The sequence below is a fragment of the Fringilla coelebs genome, assembly GCF_963513975.1.
Source record: "Fringilla coelebs genome assembly, chromosome: 1".
Taxonomy (NCBI): domain Eukaryota; kingdom Metazoa; phylum Chordata; class Aves; order Passeriformes; family Fringillidae; genus Fringilla; species Fringilla coelebs.
The window spans coordinates 104,800,968-104,820,424 of NC_140028.1; the positions used below are offsets into that span (position 1 = coordinate 104,800,968).

At 37.6% G+C, this 19,457-nt stretch overlaps 1 protein-coding gene across 10 annotated transcripts in view; it reads left to right on the forward strand.

Moving 5' to 3' along the window:
• The window catches only part of ARPP21 (cAMP regulated phosphoprotein 21), a 232,613-nt gene that overhangs the window by 69,694 nt on the left and 143,462 nt on the right, over positions 1-19,457 (forward strand). The gene's annotated exons all lie outside the window — the stretch shown is intronic.

Genomic DNA, 19,457 nt, shown 5'->3' on the forward strand with positions numbered 1-19,457 from the left:
CAGCGGGAATCTCATACTGCAAAGGATGTAATAGGATTTGGATTTTCTGTTAAATATCTTTAAAAACTGGCCTTTAGCAATGAATCCTTATCACAACCTCAGGATAGTTTAGGATCTCTCATTTCTCTGACTTCACAGCCATAGAGGATGCTATCAATAGCAAATCACAAAATTTGGCTCCTTCCCACCCCTTTCGAGTTGCCCTGCCCTTCTCTGCCAGCCCCAGATTAGGTCTCTGTATGGCAATACTTGGGAACTCCACTGGAAAATCCAGCCTGTATGGAAGACACCTTTGGCTTCCCAAAGTAGCAGTGTGAGACAGAGCAAACAATTATGTTCTGTTAGTTTTTGTAGGCCTTGCTTGTCAACTGCTGATTATATTTAGGCAGCCAAGGGTGTTCTGCAATGCACTGAGCCAGTTTAGAGCAACAATTTATGTGACATCACCTTTCACTCTTTCTTTTTTCACAATTCAGATAATTTTTAACTTTCTTGGACACCCTCCGACACTTGGCAGTGCAATTCATGTCTATCAAATTCCTCCCCACCCTGCTCTTTTGTGCTGGAACAGCATTCAGGGAGGCTGTTCTGTTCCAGAGCATCTTTAATGCTTTCTCTCCACTGGTATCAATACTCCTTTCCCATGGGGCTTACTTTTCTTGGCAAGACTGGTGAGCTACATCAAGCAACCTTTAGATCACTACTCGGGGCACATTTTTTGCTGTTCCTGTCTTTTTAATATGGGGTTTTGAAACCAGCCTACATAATTCGTGTTGCGAGTGGAATTTCCCAGTGTCATTGTGCTACAATATGGCATCTAGTACTGATCAGTAAATAAAAAAAAAATACACTGGAAATTGAGAGGCATTGATGAGAAGTAAAAATATATGGATATACTTGGTTGGTAAGCTGGAAATTAAGTGCTGCAGTTGTATGCTACTACTGCTATTCACAGTGTTCTCTCTGCTTCATTTTTCTTGTGTATAATGCTTTGAGAGCCACCTCCATCAATTAGGTGCTTAACTGGAAAGGTCATGTAATGGAGTTGCAAGCTTAAGTTAGTCACAAATGAAAAGACATTCTTACAAGTAAGAACAAGAAAGCAAGAAAAAGAGAGTATCACAGCTTAAGATGCTTTTCAGTTGCTCAGGGAGGCAAACCAGTTTTGCAGTATTAATTAACATTTTAGGGCAGGCTATATCTAAAGCAAGAGACTGTTTGTATGTGTGTGTGGGAGGTGTCATTTCACCACAAAAAGATATAAATAAATAAAAAACGGTCATTTTTTGAGGAGTAATATTTTACTTATGTGGTACAATAGAAAGGTGAAAAACATGTTTTTACTATCAAATTACGAATTTGGGTGTTTTGGCAAAAGCCTAGCACTAAAAACATCAAGGAAAACTATGAGGTGTACGTGCATCTTGCTCTCTCCTTCTGTTGTTAAACGCTTCTCTGTGTCTCTGGCAATCAAGCTGTCCCTCCTCCACTTCAAATGCCTGGAGGATGCCAAGAAAAGTTGCTTGGCCCTTTCCCCTTAACTCAACAGACACACAGTGGGGCTCCTCCTTCAGCACAGGGACTTTCAGATTCTCAGTGAAGCCTCCCTCAGACAGATCTTTATTGCTTTGTTCATTGCTGGTGTCTTTCCTGCATTGTTCCACCGTATCCCAACTGCACAGCCAGGGATGACAACCTCAGCCCCTCCGAGCTGTGATTCCTCTTTCCAGTGCCTCCCCCCAGCACGTGGCACCTACGTAACAGCTGGGCTCATACAGCTGCTCCTTCTCACTGGTGTCTTGCTTCATACATCTCTTCTAGATGTAACACCTATTTTCTGAAAAGGTCATGGACAGATGAAGAGGTGTATCTGTGATGGCAATATACCATGGAATCTTTAAAATACCTGATTACTCTTCAATGAACAGCTACCATCTCACCACATTTATTTGTATGCATCCCTTTCTGTGCATCTGTGTGTTTTTGAGCCCTAAGCTTGCTTTTCATTATGCCAGGACAGTGATTTCCTACATTAAAAAATATTTTGTAGATGTTCCTAATTGAGGGTGTTGATATTTTAGCATCTGGCCAGTGTAATAAGCCCACTTAGGCAAATAAAAGGAATTTGGCACAAACTGAAAAAAAGCTGTGACTAAGAAAACATCAGTAACAATGAGCAATTGAAAAAAATGGATAGTAAAGGCTTGCAAGGAAATTTGTCCAGCTGGGAAAAAAGAAAAGAAAGTAGCCAGCTTTCCAGGCAGACTTAGGTAAATAATAAATCTGAATGGTGGACATAATAAGTACTGAATAAGATGCCTGAAGAGAAATCCTGATATCAGCAGCAATTACAAATTTTAATATGTTATCAGTAAGGTAATGGAAATTATTAGGACAGGTGTCCAGTTTTATATTCTGTTTTAAATTAGGGCTTTATTTGATATAATTTTTAAGCCAGAAGTGGAAATAGAAGAACATAGCATCATTTTTTTGAAGAAGTCTATTCTTTGTGTATCTCTGTGGCCAACTGTGTTTTGATATCTACAGTTTTCTTGTTAAAGAAATCATCAATCAGTCATTATGATACAATGTTGGATATACTTCAGCCTTACATACTGACTACTACAGGCCAAAATATTGATAGATTTATTTTCTAAGGTTATGTGTTATACAGGTTAACTGACAGTTCAATAACTCAGCAGCATCCTTGAATATGGCTTCTTTATATTGTTCTGCTCTCACAAAGCAAAATGGAAGAGGGGAAAAACCCAGCAGAGATGCACAGAGAGCTTTTCTGCATTTTTCAGGAAATAACTCAGAGTAATGTGTTATAAGTTTAAAATATAGAATATCTCATCAACTTATCAACTCCTGGCTCTGCCATGTTTTGTGGCAGATTTGGGTATGAAAAAAAAATTCCATCTTTTCACAATTGTTAAAAAAAATAGTTGGAATTTAACTGAAAATATATGCATATGGCTATCTATTATAGCTGCATTGGACATACAAAAAATAAAAGCTTCAAGTCAGATTGCATACATTTATTTCAGAAATCTGAAAACATTTTAATTCTGGAAAGTACAGGAAATGTTTTTTGACTTAAGATTGTTTAAAGACAAAGAAGCTAATTTAAAATATATGAAAACCTGTTGTCATTATCTTTAACATTTCTGATGAGTTGGACTTCTTACAAATTATGAAAACTAAAGCTCTTGTAAAGTTTCACAAATGGCAAATTTTTTCTATAAAAGATAGATAATATAAGAGAAGGCTTCAAAAAGCAGGCCCAGAAATACTTCCCATCAGCATGACTCATGCTCCTACATCTCATTCTGTGTCTGATACATCAACATGTGCTACCCTACATAAGCCTGTGGATTACTTTCCATTGAAAAAGGAAATAAGATGTTCCAGGCAGGGGACAGAAGACCAGATTTCACAACATGTATGACAAGATCTCGGGCTGACAGTGTTAGCAGACATTTACAGAGAGTTTAGGAGGACTGCTGCCTGCCTATTAGCACCACTCAGTACAGTGTGTTTCGTGTCTCGGAGACATTGCACAACCCCGTGTTGGAAGCACCAGCCATGAACAGGAGTTGAGTTCTGTCCTCACTGTGCTTAGGGATCCACAGAGCCAGGGCTTCTTTCTGGATGGAAAAGAGAACATCACTCCTGTATTATGTGCTGTGCTGTGCTGTGCTGCCAGAGGTCTACATGGAATTATATGATTAAGCAAGAAAAGAAGGGGGAGATTTAACCCATGTTTGTGCCTGTGTTTGCAGGTACATATGCATACTTGTATATATTTATAGGCCTTTCAATGTGCCAAAAAAGCATGAAAATCAGAAAGTGAACTAAGAAGCATTCCTTTATCACAACATGATGAGGTTGTTTGAAATGCTCTCATTCTGGTGCTCTGAGCATCCTTTTAGGAGCTGCCAACGTTTAGACGTATCTATAAGAGCTCCACTGAGTTCCTACTTGTATTACCAACTTCCTTAGCTGAAGAATATGCTACAGCAAATCATAAAATTGATCACATAAACGAGTAAAGATCCATGCCAAGTCCTTCTCCTGCACTGTTTCTCATGTTCCTCCAGCCTTAAATCAAGGTTACAACAATTAGTTTTTGCAAAACAATTGAAAGCTAGCAGAGCTTTCTCACCAACACTCTCTATAGACAATCAACTGCTTCCCTAAAGCTCAGTCTTTGCCATGAGTTCATTTTCTTTCCATCTTTTGCTCTACAGAATGAAACAAAAAATTGAAAAATATAGAAAGCTGTAATGTGAAAAAGTTACAAAGTGAGGAACAGAGCATACAGCCAAATTATGGGAAAGAGTATTGACTTCAGGTTAAGAATGTCACTGATTTCTGGATATTCAAAACAACCTGTTCCAAGAAAAGGCCATTTTGGCTTTTTCACTTAAAATTGTGTTTTTTGGATTTTTTTCAAATCTTACTGCATTATGGACTTTCTCATGTTTGATATTAATGTATATACATGGCTATGTAGACAAAGAAAACATTTGTTCCAGATGTTTGTGTTGAAATTGTATTATATATACCTCATAATAGTAGAAGGTCTGCAAAAGGAGTTCAACTGTTCTTGAAAAATAAAATTTCATCTTGATTATCTGCTAGTCCTTATCACAAAAGAAGGCGGGAGAGGAAATCGGAGGGCTTTGCTAGATTCAGGCTATGATCCTCCACAAGTAAGCTACGTGCCAGTGGGAGACTGTAAAGGTCCCAGGGAGGACAGTCAAGGTTTTTTTGGTGTGGTTTGTGCACACCTTCTCTCGTGGCTGTGTTTCCTTTTTCTTGAAATATTTGAGAAACTTGTTTTGAAGTAGAATGTTGAAATCTTGGCATTCTTTCAAAAAATGTCTCTTGCTTCCTAGACAGACCTCAGAGGATTTTTGCATTAAAACCAGTGAGATGGCCAAAGGGACATCAGCATGCAGGATTTTTTAAAATTACTATTATTATTATTATTATTATTATTATTATTATTATTATTATTATGCAGAAAAAGGTGCATTTGTGGCTAAAAATATTAATTAGGAATGTCATGAATTAGGAATCATTAGGTGCTTGTGAACAGTAAAGACAAGTGTTGACATATTGCTATGTGACTCACAAATACTTTTTCACCTGGAGTGACCTGTGAACTGTAGGTCACTTTATTTTAGAGAGGATTCTATGGGTTTAGAGGGTATTTCTGAAAAGAATGATGACAGTGAATAAAAGCATAAGATAGTTCTCATATGAAGTGAAAAGTGATTATCTTAGAAATAAGAAGATTCAGAGTTGACATAAAAGTACAAAAAGCACTGAGTGGTGGCAAAGAGTTGAGCCTTTATTGCAACGGTGGAATTCAAATGGGGATGTTCAAGACTAGAAAATGAATACTCCTCACCATGGCATCAAAATTCTATGGCGTATTGTTAGCAAAATTCATACACTTGAATCTTGGTCATTGGTATGGATAAAGAAAAATATCTCCAGTTTAGTGCTAGGAAGAGGCTTATAAAGAATTATTTCAGTATTTATTTAGTGCACTTGAGGATCAGAAGTGGGCTTCTGGTAGAATCAGATCCACTCCACTGACTTCTACACGTGGGTATGTGTGCACATTTCTCAAATGGCCCCACCTTCACAGAAAATTTAAGTGCAGTAAAATGAAAAAAAATTCAACCCTCACGGAGTAAGCCTCAGGAGACACCTTATTTTTGTAGGCTTTTATCTAGTGGGAGAAGAAATTTCTCAGGGAATGCATAGCTGAGCTTTTTCCTGGAGGTAAGCAGTTAATTCACTCCAGGATAAAGCCATCCTTGCTTCCAGCCCAGCAGAAAACGGCTTCCTGGTTTTAGTGATGGAAGTGGAGTATGATTCCTTCTATTTCCCAGTTCCTTTGGAGAGATAAATAGAAAAAAAGAGATGAAAGTTGACAGCAGGGCCCTTGCAAAAATGAACAGATAGGGAAAGCTTTCTTAGGGCAATGATATCAAACAATAACAACAAATACTTTCAGAAAGATCTCATTTTACATAAAGAAAATAACCTGTATTTCTTCTTAACAAAAAATGTATAGTATCATATCCCATTAATACTGTGACCCTCTTAGAACGTCATAAAGAAGAATGTAAGACACATAGATTTCTTTTTTCTGCAGAACTACATGGAAAATGCTAGGATTTTCCACAAGTTGCAGCAACAATAAGTATTATTTTTTCATCTTTGTTACATTGATTGCATGGAGTGCTTAGAGGGTATACATGAAATTTAACACATTGTTCTTCTTTTTGTTCTCAAATTGTTTTTTTTTCCTCAGCCAATCTGGGATTGACAGCAGTAACTTGTCATTTACCTGAAAGTCCTTTCGAATTTCATGATTGATTACTTTTGTCTTTGATTAAATTATATGATTGATTAAATTATGTTTTAAAATATACTTTCATTTGGACTTCCTTAATTTTTCCAACAGCCATTCTTTTCTCACCGGCCAGCTGAGGCTATTTTTTACTGGAAATTAATTCTCTCAACACCTATCACATAGTTAAAAAGCAAAGCAAAAGAGAATCTAATTCAACTGAGCAAATAATCCTGGAAGAATATAATAGTACTTCAGAAAAAGAAAATAAATTAACTTCTTCATTCCTGGACTCCTGTTTGCAGGACATCACTGAAGCAGCTGGAACTCAATGTTTCTGACTCCATCAAAGTCTGGGGTTTGTGTGCAAAACGGACGGTTCCTCTATTGCAAAAATGATATCACCCCCTATTCTAGCTGTTAGGTACTGATCTGAAAAAAACAAATATTTTCTTTTCTCTCAGCCCACCTCCATGGGCACAGTGTTTTATTGTTGGAACTGAGCAACTGTTTTGGCCTGTGATCCATTGCTTCTCTCTTTTATTTTCCCTTCTGGCTCTGAGCGAGGGCGGCAGAGACATCTGCTAGAGTTAAGATACACTGCGGCCACCCAGCTGATCTGGGAGCCCTGGAGCACTCTGGCTGGGCAGGAGCAAGGAGATGGGCTTTCCTGTCTACATGATCTATAACACTGTGCACCTAATTCAAGAAGAGTGAACTATTTTTGGAGGTTACCAAATGACTTGGAACAAAAAAGCAATTGTATAATGCAGATGTAAAACTGAACATTCAGATTATCTGTTCAAAAAACTGAAAGAAAGCAACCTAATTTCAGTTCAGCTGCGGGGAGTAGGTTTTTTACCAGCACCCCAAGTTAATTTAAAGCACGTTCCTGAATAGACAACCTTTGCTATCGTGAGCCACAGATGCTTTAAAAATTAAAAAAAAAAAACTTTTACCCCTTTCTGATGATAAATATGAATTCTAGTGCAAGAGATTTAACCCAGTGCTTGATGTAGACTTCATTGCACCTAGAGTTTTAAATCCCATTATAAAATTACTATCTTATTAAATGAGGAGTTTAATGGTTTGCTTTTATAGTTGATGGTCAAAACAAGATCAGTAGTATTTTCACAAAATAAGAAAAATGATAAAATTTATGATGACTGAGTATGTACAAAGTGTCAGCTTTGTCAGGATCATGGGCTTGGGATATAAATTTGAATATAATATTTCTCAAACCTTATTGATCATCTCTACTTAAAATTCACAGATTCCCCTTATAATGCCTCAGGAACATTGCAAATGTCACTACAATTTCAACATCTTGAAAGTTTTGCACTTGATTAAAAAAAAAAACAAAACAAAAAAACCCTGCAATATTCAGCCTTAAAAACTGAGACAACCACATAGCCTTAGTATTTCAACAGTTTTCTAAGGCAGTGTGTTAGGTACACTGTATGAGGTTTTGACAGTACATAACAGGAAATAGGCAACTTTAAAATTTAGCCACTGTTGTGTAACCCTCATTATTATAAAGAGGAGCTGTAAAAATTAGGCTCAGGTGAAATCAGTGGCATGAATTCAGCAGAGCATTGATTTCATCCCTGCTTCCAAAATTCTACTTTCTTCAACCAGATCCTGGGCTTAGAGGAATTATTAGTAGGGATGTGACTCTAATTGTACTGTAAAATAGGGTAATCTGATGTGAACATGCTGTAGTGGAAGCACGGGATTGAGTCAGCAGTGGTTTATCTTTGCATATTGAGGTCTGGCGGGGAAAAAAGCCATAAACACAGAATGAATAAGAAACATGGGCAGACTGATGGAGGGCTATCAGCAAATTAGCACTGGTTGAGTAGGTAGGTGGAGTTTTCCTGCTGCGTTGGATTTTGCAGGTTGATATGGTAGAAGTCCTTACTGTTTCTGTGCTGGAGGCTGGGTGTTTGAGGAAGCAAAGCTTGCAGGGCTCTGGGGAAGGGACAGAGCTGTGACAGCCACTAGAACCAATCTCAGTGTGTGCTTCTCATATTTGTGACACCTACACACAGAGAAAACTCTGCTTGTGAAGAGGAAACAAATTCAGTTCCACTGTGTTTTTTTCTACTTGGCTCTCCAACTCTAATGAATGAAAATTCATCTGGAGAAATACTAATTGGGTTTAACACCACAAACACGCAAGCAATGAGAGCAGGTTTCTCATCTAAGCAATCTGATGATCTAACAAGATGTCTCAATGAGAATAGCTAGTTTAAGGTCTTGTGATGTTATTCATTAGTTTTTTAACACCAATCTTTATAGTACGCTTCCCAATTTGATGTTGTATCTCCTTCTCTAGCTATAGGCTCTGTTCTTTTATACCCAAGATAATGCTTCTTGATAATTCATTGACAATCACCAGCAAAGAATTTTCAGTCCCTCACACTTAGCATTGTCCAGTATTACTGAGGATGTCTGTTTCACATCAATGTCATTTTACCATCAGTGGCAAGGTGACCAGATGAGTTGATCAAGAAGGTGTCAGTAAGTATTTAAAGATGGATATCTAGGAAATTAGTTTTGTGAAAGAGAGATGGTTGAATACTACTATTATGTTTTTAGGAAGGGCCAAACTGTGGGAGTGTAATAGTTGATTGCTCAGAGGAAGTATCAACCTCCTGTGATTAGTTAGTTGTTTGTTCATGCCAGTGCAGGAATTTGAAAAAGGCAAATGGGTGAGATTGTTTGTAGTTCCATGAGCATGGCAAGAAGACAAAAATAGAACTAACATATGTGTCTTTAAATAATACTGGACTAGCATCATTAGGTTTGCAGCAAAGCATCCTCTGTACCTTGTCAGACATTAAAATCATCGATAATTCTCCTGGTACGTCCTACATTCTTGCTGCTTTTTGTGATAATTCTTACCAGTGTAAAAAACTCATCTTATTGAAAGTAAATGTGTTGTTTTAGAGCAAATTTAAAATAAAACTAATTTGCTATTATAGAATAACTGTATTTAACTGAAAGGACAAATATTAGCTTCACTTTCAGGGACATGGGATTTGCAGAGAGAAAATGCACTGTTCTATTCCTTAGCTCATCAAAAAAATTATAATGTGGAGGAAAAAGTATTTTGTATGCATAAATAAAAATCAACAAACACAGTGCATCCAACTATTTGTCTAGGAAGTTTCACACATTTCTTCTTTGATAATGAATCATAACTTGAATGTAAATATAAATTGCAATCTTCCAAAAAGTAGAAAGTTTCAGCTACTATTTTTGGTCCCTCACTTTGCAAATAAAATAGGAAAAGCTGTTCATAAATGGAGCATTTCTCAGTTTAGAAATACTTTGTCCTATACTGTTTTATTTAGGCTATACCTATTAATAGAAATCAGCTGCTGAGAAATGAGTTTCCTATGCTAAATCATTCTGTTTTATTTTGCTACACAGCTAATCCTGGCAAGGCTAAAAAATAGTTAATAGGCAGTCTGTAAGATCTTATAAGATGACATTTGGAAATCCTGCAGTCATATTAGTCATTAGCCATGGCAATATTCTGCCATAAGGCAATGAGTCAAACGATTGATTAGAGAACCTCATCATGATATACCCTCCGGCATGAATATGGAGAGAGGGAAAGGCAAATGAGAAAGGAGAGTGCATGGGACACAGAACAGTAAGAACACAGAGGAATAGAAGGGCAAAGAAAGTCTGAAACAGTTTCTTTTTTAGAGGTAAAGGGTAATGGAGAAGAGGGAAACAGCATAAATCATGGATCTTGGGGACCCACAAGTGGTGCTACTGTTATACTTTGTGAGTGAAGTCCTGTATCACTGGAAAATCTAATTTTTCTCTTACACTCCTGACATGACATCTTGCCCTAGACATGAGGCAGCTGTTGGCTACCTCCCTTACAGGTGTTCACTAAAATTTTGGAGAAGACTGGCGTTGAGATATTCTCTGCTTTTAATTCTGCGTGTTTTCTCAAATGGATGTGTAGATACATACGGTTTTACCAGCTATCAACATGTGTGCTAAGGAGCATCAGCAAAATAAACAGTGCACAGAAGCTGACAAAAGGCCTACAGGGAACACTGGACAAATGCTCACTATTGAAAAAATTGCTAGGCACTGCAATTAAAAGGAAAGATCTCTGCTATTTAGGAGTTTGTGATGGTTTTACTGATGGCCCTACTATGACTCCCCTGCTGCTGTTTTGGAAACTAGCACACCACTTTTGGCTGTGCTACTCAGGTATGCAAAGCTGAGTACCTGCCCCATCCTTGCAGTCAAACTTAAAAGCTGCCAGCTCCTAGTAGGAGGCAGGCACTACACAGAAAATACAGTTTACTGTGCCAACTATTGTACAAACAATTAGAATGAGACATGCACCTAAGTGCAGCTCAGCTTTTACTGCAGCGTCGTTTTTATTTTAAATTTTTATTCATGTCCCTAATGTGTGCTATTCTCTATTGTAGGGCATGATTTGCCCTACATTTGCCATTTCCAAATGACTGGGTCTGTCTTGGTTTTGTCCTGTATCAAATTAATCTAGGTCCTCAAGTGATGTTGCAATTCTATCAAAAAATGGTGAGCTTTGTAATTTTACTGCTGTAGATTTAATACAATTTGTTCAATATACTCATACAATGAAAAGTCAGAGGTGCTTGTGCCTTCAATGATGGGGAGCTGATAGTAACATGTTCTCCATAAAGGCACTGTCTTTTATTATGTTCACTGGCTTTCCTGGCTTGCTGGGCTAATTCCTTTCTGAGGCATTTCAGGAAAGAGCTTCCTAGTTTTGTTTATGATTATAGAAAAGATATTACATTTATATTACAGGGAAATGCTGATTTGTTGGGGTTTTTTTTGGCTTATTTTCTAAGTATTCTTATTTGTATGAAAATACTCTCCCTGCAATAAACACTTACTATAACTACTTTATAAATAAAAATGAATAATTTATTGTTTGTGCTTTTAAAAACTGTCTTAATCAATACAAAACATTTCAAAAGAATACATACAGATGATATTATTGGCAAACAAGATTGCTGCCAAGATCAATGTAAAACTCCCATTGCCTTCAATGAGACTGTTTTCAGACTGGAATGTAGGAGGTTATGTTTTTGCAGACTGCCATGACAGAAGTTCATCATGACAGACAGTACTTTCCCCAGAATTACAACAGCCAGAAGAAAGATCAGAAGAAGCAGCTGTGAAGAACAAACAAAGGCAGGAAATGGCTTGAATTTCTCAAAATTATCAATTCAACAAAAGGTAGAATCAGGCTCAGAGCCCTGATATTTGAAGTCAAGACCTGGTTTCTGCCTAATGATGTTGCTTCACATGCAGCTTTCCCAGGTGATGCACAGCTCATCTTTCGTGGGCTCACAGAGAGAGAGATCTTTTACAGCATGCAACAACAAAATCAATTGTAAGAACAAGCTTCAGCAGATTACTCCCCACCACCACTAATTAGCTTTCATAGTGGCATCTTGCCTTTCTCTCTGCCCTATCCCCTCTCTTCTGAAGCACTCTGCTCTCTGTCACTTGCTTCTGTAAGCCGTGAAGCTCTCCTGACTTAGAGAAGGCAAATGGGGAGAAGACTTCATGCGTCACATGTTCATATAAGCAGAGGATCACAGGGCCAGGTAACACGGTTACAGATTTAAAAAAAAACATTTCTGTTTGCCACGCCTGTCTCACTTTCAAATTATTTAATAAATCTTTTCTTCTTCATAAGAAATCTTGAGGGCCTATGTCTAATTCATCTTTGGGGGAATATGGTGATATAAACACATCTAATTATCTTAAACAGCTAGAATTTCATGACACAAATATTAAAAGAGAAATACTGTTGAAATCTATACAGCATAAGGATAATGCCATATGCCATTAAAATATATTTATCTTAATTGTTATATTAATGGGTAGATCCTGTGGGCTGTAAATTTATCACAAGTCTGGTCTGCATTAACAATGGATCATAAGATTGTAACTGCAAATCCTCGTGCCACTTAATAGGTAAAATTAGGTGTCCCATTAGTCACAGTTGTGACTAATTTCACCTGTTCTGACATGATTATGAACATTATGCAGTTGTTTTAATATCTTTGTATAAAGATTAGCCTAGCTGTTTTATTGTGTTTGTGTCTTACTCTGTGATGTCTCATTTCTTTTGTCTGACTCCTATTAGTAATAGTCAGTACATGAAGGAGTCCAAGGACTATACTCTTTTCTTTAGAGTCCAATTATTCCTGTATAACATTGGAAAATTATGAAGGTGTCTAACATAGAAACTATTTTACATGGAAATAGTCATCAAGAATAGCAGCTACGGAAGTTCATTAATCACCAAAATTTAAGGAAAATTATCTGCAATGTAAAACGCCAACAAATAAACCACAAGTTAAGGTCACAGTCCAATTTTTCAAGAGTATATAGGACATCTCTTATGCCAATCAAAGACTTTTTGAGTGCATTCTGAAATTTTTTTGTGGGCATGTAAAGGTGACTGAGGATCATAATCTGGACCTTTGTGACAGCCTCACATTCTCTGCCCAAAATATCAGGAAGCTTTGAAAATAAAAGACATATCCTACAGATATCTTAGTGCAGGGCTCTCAACCCCAGAGTCAGCAAAAGATGAACTGCAATAGCCACAGAAAGCAGATGAATCTTGAGAAAAACAGATTTCAGGAGGACTCAATCTATTTACACAGAGCAGCTGTACAATATCTGAGAAAAAATGGTGAATCCCTGAATCACATGTTGATTAAAGCAGGAATAGTTGCCTTTTTTCTGATTGCTAAACAAAGTAATTTTATTAGAGTCAGAAAACTAATTTTTTCTGAGACCTACTCTCCTTCTGCATCTGTGTCTCTTTCTTCCACATCTGATACTTGTTAAATATCTGCCAGGAGCCTGCCTGCCCTCTAAAGCTCGGCTTCTGGCTATGGATTTAAAGAAATAATATACTTTTTGCTTCATAATGTATTCCTAACAATTTTTTGTAACATACGCAGCATGCAAAACAACATTAAAGAGAATGGAAGAACTGATTTTCAATTAATCTGAGTTTGGTTTTTGTTTTTAAACTACAGAACGTTCTCTGATGTTAGAGAGCTTCATAATTCAAATTGCTGATCAGCAGCAGTCTTGAAATGAGAGCTTAAATGAAGATAGTAGGATGATTATGTAGCTTACTCTGTGGACCTTGGATCAGGCCCTGAGAAAATTTCACGTTATTTGCTGTGTAGGACCATACAGACCAAAGTATAGTTACCATACCTCGGAGTTTTTACAAGGCTGAAGTTACATTTTATGGTTGCATTGCACTGAACTTCCATGGAATTATTTAATGCAATATGCTTCCTGAGTGTTCCATGACACTGGAAACTAGAAATTTAAAGTATATGGTATTAGAAAGAAAACAAACCAAATTTGGAAATGAAAAGGCTTTTCTCACAACAAAGCAAATTTTCTTATCTGCAGCAGATCAGCAGTAGGAGTTAATATAAAGACAACACATAGGTAAAGGGCTCTGACAAGTTAATCTTCATCACTCTAGGTGTCTCATGCTTGCTTTAAATGAATATGTCATTCATAGCTGGATATCCATCAATTCATTCATGATAGGACGGGCTTTTGTCCCATGAGGAACTATATTCCTTGTGTGTACTTGCATCGATACTGACTCCTGCTTCACTAACTTGGGAGAGGCACTAAAGGGAACTTCCTTGGAATGGCAAGAAATAAATTTTTTATATGTACAGGTTCCCCCCAAACTTAAGGTCAGGTTTACTAGCCAGCAAATGGAGTAAGAGTTGCCACACCTTTTAACTAACCCATTCTTTTTCCCATGGCTGTCAGTAAATTTACCTTTGGCTGCCAGAATCCAATTTCTGTTGGCAGCATAGGCATTGACACATGTACAGCTTGTGCAGACTGCAGCCTGTATCAGTACTTAGTGAGTTCTGAATTTCATTGCTGGACTGTTCAGTGCCCCCACAATGTCTTTCAAAGTCTTCTAGGCTCTGGTTTATTGTATTACCTTTGTCAGTCTGAAGTGCAGTAATTTATATTTGTCACAACTGCCCTTCAACTGGTGTGGTGCTGGCACAGCCTTGGGCTTTTTTGTCTTGTCTATTTTTTATCAATGAGGGAGTCCAGTATTGTGAATAATTAAAACCCCATAAGTAGTTGATCTTGGTGATACAGCATAAGACACTAAATGACTTATGTAAAAACCATATATTTTTACTTCTACCCTTTCATTTGCTTGAACTATATTAAAAAATTCTCGTCATGAAAAATTAAAGATTATAAGAATAGCCATTATTATCCTGTTTACTACATGCAGCTGATGTAGAGATATTTAGCTTTCTCCTGAGGAACAGTTTGATGTATATTTGTTTTCAATTAAATTTGCATATGCCATTTTAAAGAGAAAGATACTTTATTTATCTCTCTATTTGCTTTCACTAAGGAGGGAATAAAAGTTCCACGCTTCCCCCCCTTTCCTGAATCACTGCAGGAGAGCTCTGCATTGTGCATCATAAAGAGATTGGGAAGCTGGGTAATTAATCATGGGCTTTTATGTAATAGAAAGTTTAAAATTCATTAGCTTTATATCGGAGCCAGTTTTATGAGGGAGAACATGTTGTGAATGAGAGGGAGAGCCTTATAATTAAGGAAGTGTGTAAATAATAATGAAAGTCATTAGTGCCATTCAGTTTCTAAGAATGTCATAATGTAATTGGAGCATTAAAGTGAAATTTGCGATGACAAACATTAACAATACAAAAAAGAGAAAATGTGGCTATCTTTAGTTTGACAGATAATGTCAGCTTTCTTGTAAGGCCCAGATGGTGCACAGGAAAATGTAATGAAGAGTTTTGTTTTAATATTTTTATGATGTGATATTTGGGGATCCAGTGTCCCAAACACACGAGGAGGTTTACATTTGTGAACCGATAGTGCCTTTGAGTACCGAGTCCAATGCTGAATCAATATGTAGGGAAAGTCTTGTCACTGACACAAGACTGCCGTTGCTGTAAAGTTGAGTTGCAGTGTAGCACATTATTGTGTGACATGAAGTTTTCTGTCTGTCTCTATCTCTCTGGATATGCACATTGAATCTTTCTCTCCTTTATATAAAGAAAAAAAAGAAAAAGAAAAAAAATAAAAAGAAAAAGAAAAAGAGAGGGGGAGGGAGAAAAGGAAGAAAATTATTTAACAATTATGCAGGAAATTATATGATGCTAAAATTGTACCATGTACTGCTTTTTCAATGAAGGGACTTTCTACAGTTATTGCACATTGCAAAAGCTATAATTTTAGGGCGTGAAAAAATGTAGATTCCAAACAAAGGAAAATTTAAATATGTCTAGTGGATAAGGCAAGGCGAAACAAAAAGAAGGCAGCTGGAGAAAATTTGAGGGAACAGTAGTATTTTAAGGGAAGTGACTTAGAAATAACTATGCTTAAGACTCCAAGACCTGGAAGGCCCAAGACCTCAAAATGCTGAAATGTTAAATATCTGTCTTTGTGTTCTGTCCATGAAGTACAGTGTTGGGGGATTTCTTACTGCCCCCATAACTTTGTGTCAAAAAGACCTAATTTTTATGTAAGCAGCCATTCATTCTTCACTGTCTCTTTTCTGCAGCCCAGCAGCCAACACAAAAGTTGATTCCAAGTGTTGTGAAAATTGCTAAATTAATGCTAATTAATCTCATATTTGGTGGACAATTTTAAGAAAAGGAACACTGGTCCAAATGAGTGAAAGTGGAGAGGTGAGGGTGATTACTTCAGTAGGATTTTAACCCATGCTCTTTGAAAAACCTCTAAGACTTCCAACTGTATGACAAAGGCCACTTTTTTTTTCACCACTGACAGAACTTGAAAGGTTTTTGAGATGACATAGCAAGAATTATTCTCTGCATACTGTGGGGCTGCTACTACTTTTGGGATCTTTTGAGTAGGATGGTTCCAAGTAGAGTCACAGTGACTGTAGTAAATTGTGGTTACATATCTTCCTTTTCTGGTCATTTCTACTGAGGATGAACAAAACCAGCGTGATGATATACAAGCTGGGAAAAGAGGTTGCCTCCAGTAGTTTGTAAAGGGCTGTTTTTGGAAAGTGTGATTAGCTGGTTAGGCTTTTTTGTTCAGTTTGATTCATTTTGTTTAGGTTTTTATCCTGGTTGCTCCAGTTCTTTGGCACATCTGTACACAGTTTTGCACGTGAAGCACAACATGGCCTTAAAGGGGGCAAGTACTTAATTTCATTGTGAATTGATCTGCCAGAAAATTCTGTTACTCTCCTGACTCCATTGTGGAGGGCACCCTCACCTCCTCTTGAAAAAGCTTCATGGCCAATGTTTGCTGTTTGCTGTTTGCTGCTTCTTGCACTGGTTGAGTTAATAAAGTGAGTGTGGGCCTCAGAGCATACATTGCAGTGAGGTAGGGCGGGCAGTAGGAAACCAACACATCCAGGTTACACAGACACTGTGGCCAGGATTCTTTCTAGAGATTCTGATGGGAGAAGATAAATGTTATTCTTAAAATTTTTAAAGGAAAACTGAAAAATGGTATCTAGTTGAAGAGCACTTGTGAAAAGTACCTGCAAGGTAGGTCCAGGCCTCATGTGAATTGGGACCCTTCTGTTAAACTTACAGTTAAAACAAGCATTTCAGAGAAGACTAGACCTTCGAGAAGGAAAGGTTAAGAGGGCACCATGTTCAGGGGAGTTTCAAATGGAGAAGTTGGTGTTAGTGAGTACTCAGAGTTACATGGGCTGATTGGCACAGCAAATCTTTCTTTTTTCACTTCCAAATCATTTGCCAACTTCATGGTCTAGGTTTTTGTATGGTATCCAATCTACAGCTGGGGTGATGGTCTTCTCTAAAATATACATGGTTTTCAGAGTTAAAGCAAACCTACAACTCCATAAGCCTGTTTTACTGCTATTCTTAATATTGCTCTGGTAGGATTTCTGTAAGGTAAGTGAGGACTCCTGTCAAAATAGTTTTTTCCTTCTTTCCCCCTCTCTCTCATTACTGGATCCACTTGCTTTCCCATGAAATTCCCTGGTCCCTCAGCTTCCCTTCTTCCAGGACACCTTAAAGGCAGATATAGGTCTGTAATGTTTTAGCAGTGAGAAAGACACCATGCACCTGTGTTGAAAGCCTCTATTACCCACATCTTATTGTGGTAGCTGAGAATTGTCACCCAAGCTTGTCTGCTGGCCAGGTATGCTGGGAGGTAACCTATGCTTTTACACTTTGCTTTAGACAAAGGGCAGCAATAAAGATTTTATTGGTAAGATCTAGACGGGAGGCTGGTTTTTGCCAGTAGATGTTGTTTGTGACTCTTATGGCTCCTACACCAAGGGCTGCAACTACTCTCTCTCTCACAGATGCTGTGTTTGTCTATGGCTCCTTAGAGCCACTCATATTTGTGAGCCAAGCAGTTCCTGGGCTCTTAGGTGACCCTGAGCTGTTGGATTATTAAAGCTCATAAATCCTATTGAAAGTGTTTGGAATTTCCTCAGCCTGATTTCTCCTACCCTAATATGTGGAGGTAGTGCACATTCTCCACAATGAATCACAGATCTCAAGATAACCAGCTCACTGCATTCCCTGCCTGGGACTCTCCCTCCTCCTCTTTTTCTCACCATTTTCTCTCTGGCCCATTCTAACACCACAGTTCACAACACTCTAGCTGACTCTCTTCTTACTACTCTTTCTCTTACTCACCACTGCATGTTTTGTAGCTTTCTCCTATCATGCATGCCACACACACATTTTATAAAAAGGACTACCATGCTAAGTTCCTATATCAGAAATGTGTTTCTGTCCAGTGCAACTGAGAGCTGCTGATGAGCTCTTTCTGTGGTCACTTTAGAATATCCTTTTCTGAGCTGCCAGCCACTCATCAGCCCATGAAACAGGCCACTGGCCCTCCTACACTCTGACCTAAAAGTTCACTAGTCCTCCTGGCTGTAAACATAAATTGAAGAAAAGGCTACACCAGGAGAGACAATGTGCACAAATGCTAGCTGTCAAAGACAGAGTTCAAATTCCTGCTCATCTTCTTCTGAAAGTCACAGCTGAGCAGTGCTGCAGAAGCTACAGTTTCCGGTCTTAGAGGGGATCAGGCAACTTTTTTTGTGTGTGGGGTGAGGAACTCCACACTGTAATCTCCTTTTCAAGATACACGGATATTGCACATCAAACACGATGGGATTTCCAAAAGAAACTAAGAGGGGATTTGAAATGTCAAATACAAAGAAATGATTCCTTGCTTTCACTGGGGGAAAAAAAAATCTGCCTCAGCCCCTCTAGCAACAGATTATATTTTTAAAGGGTTGTTCATTGATCTTTCTCCAAAGAAAGAATCTGAGATTTAGGTACCTGATCTTAATCCTAGTGACATCCATTGCAAAATTCTTACTGAGTTCATTGGAAAGAGCATAAAGCTTCATTATTTTTGTCAAGTCTGAGATACCACTCTATGCTTTACACAAATTGCTTGGGTAATTTTCCCTTACTTGAGATGTTGTAGCTGAAAAATTATTTTAGCTCTTCCTGAGAAGTATTTAAAACTGGAGCAATTTGGTTATATTTACATATTGTAAAGTGCCATTTTATACAGACGTGCTATATTTTTAAGTCCATCTGCAAATTATGCCTGATTAATTTGTTTGTAACATGTAAGGACATAAAAGTCAAAAGGAGTTTAAAAATAAATGAAAACCCCTAAAACCAATCTCTTTCACATAAGAATATGATAAAATACATCAACAGTTAGCTTATCATACTGTTGTGCCTCAAACTGAATCATTCCGTAACTCCAAAACACAACAGACTTTTTATGTTAGAGGGGCTTTTTCCACTAAGAAATGACTAGAAGCAGCAGAAATGTGCAACCAGTTGTGCAAGATTTTATTAAGGTATTTAGTAACACCACGTGCCTTCTTTCCCAAGAATCGGTGATTGCAGAACTGCAAGAAGCTCTGTTTATTTTTCTGACATCTCATACTTCCAGTCTGATACTGGGTTTTGAGAGCCCAGTAAGGTTTTTTTTTTTA